The sequence below is a fragment of the Grammomys surdaster genome, unplaced genomic scaffold, assembly GCF_004785775.1.
Source record: "Grammomys surdaster isolate TR1022 unplaced genomic scaffold, NIH_TR_1.0 126076, whole genome shotgun sequence".
NCBI lineage: Eukaryota > Metazoa > Chordata > Mammalia > Rodentia > Muridae > Grammomys > Grammomys surdaster.
The window spans coordinates 1,044,189-1,050,098 of NW_021620885.1; the positions used below are offsets into that span (position 1 = coordinate 1,044,189).

Genomic DNA, 5,910 nt, shown 5'->3' on the forward strand with positions numbered 1-5,910 from the left:
TACAAAAAGCATGAAAACAAGCCACCATTCTTTAGCAGTTGAGCAAAGATAAAATGCCTAAGGAACAACATGGATGACTTGCAAAGGATGGGCTCTTTAAGCACCAGTAAAAAAAAAAAAAAAGAGCACAGATGGATGAGTGTTCAGTTATATATACTGAAGTGAACCTTTGGCACTAGGAATCAGAGCATTTTGTCATAGAGCATTAACACATATTATAAAAGTGCGTAGTGTCAAAGGAACAGAACCAACAGCATTCAAAAGCAGCTTTGTCAACTAGGCAAACACTCTACAGCATGTCTCTCTGTTGTCCACCACTGATACACTGGTAGAAACTTTGAAATGAAAAAAAGAAAGAAAGAAGGAGCTTTTTTTTTCTCTGTTTTTTTCTCTGTTTCTCTCCTTTTATTTTCTCTGTTTAAAATCAAACAGAAAACAAACATCAACTCTGTTATACACTAACAGTTTTCAAAGTACATCATTTGTACAAGAGAAGAACTAAGAACCAAACTGTTTACAGAGATCCAAGCACGAGTGAGAGAGAGCACACCCCTCACACGGCTTTCCGACGGTACTCGGGAGGAGCCACTTCATAATCACTGAACAAAGTTGCAGAATTCTGTGCCAGGTACTTGAGGAAATCATGTAGATAGTTCAGTAATAAAGCAAGGCTTTTCTCATCTAGAGGTGTATAGGCCAACATCGCTCGAATTCGCACAAATAATCTCAGTAATGTAACTCTCCAAACACCTGGGACACGGGTGCATCTGGATGATCGGCGAGAACTTCAGCATACTGTGGTCTCTCAAATTTGAAGAGTAGCTGAGTGACCAGCATTACATTGAAGTACTCCTTTATCCCTGCCACAACCTCATTAACAGCATACTCCTTATTATCTGTATTTCCTCGAGACTCCTTATAATTTGCATAATCCTCCAAAATGGAATCCACATTCTTCTAGGCAGGAAGATAAAAAAGCTGCTTTTGTCTGGTGATCAAGTCCCAGTCATCAGCAAGCCATGGTTTCAGCTCTTCAGGAATCTTCACTTTAACTTCAACTCTGTTCATGAATGTTTCTTCATTTTCAACGGTAGGATCTACCCGGGCTCTCTTCTTCCCAGGAGGCTGAGGTGTCTCACTGGTTCTGCCACCATCTCCATTTCCAGGTGTTTTCTGCTTGTTCTTTTTTGTTTTCACTTCAACATTTTTCTGTTGCAGACCAGATGCCTTCTTCCCTGGAGCAGCCCCTCTCATCCTGCCCTCTGCATATTGTTCCTGATTGGCCTTTTGAAGTTCTTGCTGTTTCTGCAAACTGGTGTCCACGTATTTGAGTACTCTGCTTTCTGGCACCCATTCATCCCAATTTTTATTCCAACCACTGTAATGGATAAAGTACTTCACTTGTTTGTCCTTTATGGCAACCTTTACACACTTTGCTTCATAAAGAAAAGGCCCATGAAAGCACAGCACTCGCTCGCCCTCCTGGAATTTAGGCTTCGGGTCCTGCTTGGGCGCCATTTATAAGTGATTCGCTGCCTCCTCCTTCTCCCACCACCCCCAACTATCGCCCCCTACTCTGTACCCCCATATATATGACGTTTTATCCAGCATGCCAAGCAGTAGATATCATGTAGTTAACTAGATAGCCTCCTAGTTATGAAGTTCATTTTTACCATAGGCCTGTGAGCAATCTGTCCTTTAGATTCAGATGTAAGTCCATGGGCCAGGAAGGCAGATCAGTATTTACAATAAGCATCATGCTGCCTTCTCCATCATGTCTCCTGCACATATGGACATATGTATAGAAGCCTTTGAAGAGGCCACAGCCCCTTATGCAAATGTTTAATAATATAGTAGACTATGAATAGCCTGCTAGCCTATGTAATACATTCTTCACTTCCAGGGTTTGAGCAGTGCTCATGGAACATTCAATAACTCAGCCAAAAATTACTTAGTAGAAGTCTACTATATGCTGTAAAACAATAAAGGGACAATAAACAAAAGTAGGCATGGTTTGTAATCTCACAGAACTTAAGAATCCAATGAGAGAAGCTAGCACTATTCAAAAATAGATGTTGATTGAAGACCAAGCACACATGACAGCAGCAAGAGCAATAGTGACGGAGAAAGACACAACAGAGGACACCTTTCCATCACAGGGCGTGAGAAGGAAGGTTCCCTGAGAAAGTAGCTATAGAAAAACTAGATAAATAACAGGAGGAGACACTCCCTCCCCCTCCCTGAGCCTTACACCCAGGTGCAAGAAGAAGAGTAGGATCAAGACTAAGAGGTTGGAGAATGCTCAAGACACTGAAGGAGTTTAGGTGGAAAATGACCCTTTCTCATTACATGCCGATACAGCTCACAGTAGTAAGTACCAATATTGTTGTGTGAATTTTAAAAAATTACACTTTTATATCAAGAAGGTTCAAGTCTAATAGGAAAAGCACAAAAATTCACTTTGATGAGAATGTGATAATTATCATATAGGACTTAGGAATCCCAGGCCAGAGGGTCAGGCATCAATCACCTGCTGGCTGGGAGTCATGGAGGTAGAGACAAAGATGGGACCCAAGGAAACAAAGGGCATTGGCAAGGGCACAGAGGCCTGAGGCAGCATGGCCGTCACAGGGAGATGCATACAGGAAGTGGATTTGGAGGGTCAGAAGGCTATGAACAGATGGAGGTCAAGCGTGTGGGAGTGAGTCCGGACAGGAGAAAACCTGCAGGCCCCAACACAAGACACCATGTTTATAATGCTACAGTGCAAACTTACCCGGAACGCAGCAGCAAAACAGCAAAGCGTGAGGAGAGACATTGAAGGTTTGCTTTCTCTCCCTTCCTACCACAGAGAAACAAGAAGATTCAAAACAAACCAAATCCAGCGATTGATCCTGACTCTGCTTTGCTGGCTCTTGTATTTATTTCCTGGTGGATTTTAGCGCATAAAATCCCAGGACACTTATCAACATATATTACATTCCCTCCAGTTTAGTAAATCAGAGTTTATTTGCTTTTGTTACATGGCTTTGTATTTTGCCGGGCAGAAAGCCATTCTGGCACTGAGATAAAATAATAATAATAATGGTTTTCAGCAATTGTGTGGCCACATGTATGAAATAGATAGATGCTGTATTGGGAACAGACTTTCTTTTAGTGTCATGATTTATTCATTGAACGGCAAAAACGAACATTGGGAAAAATGCCATTGGGAAAATGACAGCTTTTACTATTAAGCAAGCTGAACATTTTTTCAATCATTTTCCATGTATTTAGTATCATGTCAGATACATGTAAAACATTTATCAACGTATGTCTGTTCTGTAAAGCTTAAAAATATATTAAACTCCCATGACCCTACCATCTAATGAACATAATTTGATTTTCTCTGATTGCTAAGAGATTAAACATATTTTTACATTCATTGGTCAAACATATCCATACCATTTGCCAATTTTTCTATTTTGTTTGTTTGTTTGTTTTCTCTCACTTGGTAGGAGCTCTTTGTATATTCTAAATAGTAGATGTTTGATGATTGTATACATGACAGCTATTGTAACTAATTTTTTCTCTTTTTTTTCCACTTTCTTTGTGGTGTTTTTGATAAAAAGATACCATTGAATTTAATATAGTTTAATCAATAATTTCCTATATGGTAAAAATATTGTTTAACAAAACCTTGCTACTAGGAGTTTTCCTTTTAGCTAATGTCTTTACACATTTCAGTTCCTTCAATTATACAGTCTGAGTAAGGGCTTCTGCTCCCCTTTTATCAGCGGTCATTCATTCAATGGTCACTCCTCCCAATGCTGTGTCCAGAGCAGGTCTTGGATTCCCCATTGAGCTGTGATGCTCACTGTTGCACGTGGGTTTGTGGTCTTTGGAAACTTGGTAACTGTTGGTTTCCATTTCTTGCTTTTCTGATATCACAAAGGTTAGATTAAATCTTCCAAACGTCTTTGTTAGTAAGATTCAAAATAAGGATGGGTATTACCCAAGAGAGGCACTTACACAGACTTAGAGGGGAAAGGGGAATTAAAGTTATTTACTTCTAGCACTAATGGCAAAAGAAACAAGACTTGGACAGGTGTTCAGCTTTACAGAAACTATATTCCCATACAGCCAACAGTCTTTGCAGAACAGTTTGGGGTACTATGCCTTCATTCAATCCACTTTCTGAGGAATCTCTGCATGGTTGGGACAATGAGTCTTCAAGCTAATGGTCTCTTGTGTCCCCACCCTTTGCTCTCTGCCCGCCCCACACACAATAATTCTATGATTATCTGCTTCTGTTTTAAATTCAGATGCTTGAAATGATGACTTGTTTCTGCTTTTCTCATTGAACCTCTGTCAAAGATTGTACTTCCAGCTATAAGTGGCTCTACTTGCTGGTTTTCTGTTTGCTGTATATTACTGGTTATTTTTTGGCTATTCACTGTGGCAACATACTTCCTCTACTACAGTTATAGAATAAACATTGATATCGACACATTTTTCTCACCTATTCCCCACAAATGTTTTGGTTGCTCTTAACCCTTTGTCATTTTATCTCTACTATGAAATCACTTGTGAGAACTGGAGACAGAAATGGCTAGACAGTTTAGAATTAGAAGACCCTGAAAATGAAGAGGTTGGTTTTCTGTTTGGTTTTGTTTATTTGTTTTGACTGAAACCTGGAATTATCCTTACCAGAGACAAAAAAGACGTCAAAAGTGCTTAAAGCCAAAATGTCTTTGGTTCTGACCTGGACAGAGAACAGGGCTATCAAAAAGAAGGTCTAGTTTTCCTATGAATGTCCCTTCTTGGGACTAAAATTCGGATCTGTCTGAAGCTGGAAAGCTTCCAGAAACCTGGAACTGGGGCCCCTGAACTGACCAGTTCTCCCTCTTCAGGCATCAATAAGCCCTAGGAACTCTAAGACCCTATGGTGAGGTCTCTACTCCTTAGGACTGCCTCTGCTTACAGGACCTCTGGCCACCCTCTCGAGTGTACCTATGAGTCTATAACAAAACTGTGTTCTAAACTCAACCACCCATGATCTGTAATTTGCATTTTTAAATTCATAGGACAAGAACTTAGAAGCTACCAATTGAGTGAAATTTCTGTGTCCAGAGCCTGGAGTCCAGTGTTAAAGCATACCTGAGACACAAGAGAAAACTAGCTGCAGATTCTGATTTTCCTAGGTCACTATCTTGCCAAATCCATTTGAAAAGTCATATTTATTAAATTTGTCTCAAATGAAGCTAAGCATTTTTTGAAGAAAAAATGACACAATTTACATTTTATTTACATTTTTGTAAAGATGTAATTATTTGTGTGTGTGTGTGTGTGCAAGCTCACATACACATGCATGCACCACTGTGTGTTCATGTGCCCATGTGTTTATATGCAGCATGCGTATGTAAGAGTCCACAGAGACCAGAAGAGGGCATCAGGTTCCCTGGAATTGGAGTTACAGAGAGTTGAGAGCCTTCATGTGGGTGTTAGAAATCAAACCTGGGTGGATTCTCTGCAAGAGCAGCAAGTATTCTTGGCTTCTGAGTTATTTCTTCCAGCTCTTGGATCTACATTTTAGAAAAATAGGTTCAGCAATCTGTGTGCATTAGTTTTGGTGGTGTCAGAATAAAAAAAAAAAAAAGGATCTGCTGAAAAGATGTGTAAGAAACCAGCTAGAAGTCAATAAGAATCAGAAGGAGAAAAGTTTGTATACAGCAGATTAAAGATATAAAGATGTGCTGGTTTAGGAGTAACTCAGATGTCTTTCTAGACTTCAAGCATCTATTCATTTAGAAATGTATAGGCACTCTCAGAGACAATGACTCTGAAATGAGTTCAAGGGCATGCTGAGGTCCAGAGAAGGGCTATTCATGTGACCTGAGTCTAAAACTCTCAAGAAGGGTGAATTATGTA

General features: G+C 39.8%; 1 pseudogene; it reads right to left on the minus strand.

Annotated features, from left to right (window-relative positions):
* Positions 1–553: 553 nt before the first annotated feature.
* Positions 554–1,518, minus strand: LOC114611052 (annotated as a pseudogene).
* Positions 1,519–5,910: the final 4,392 nt, after the last annotated feature.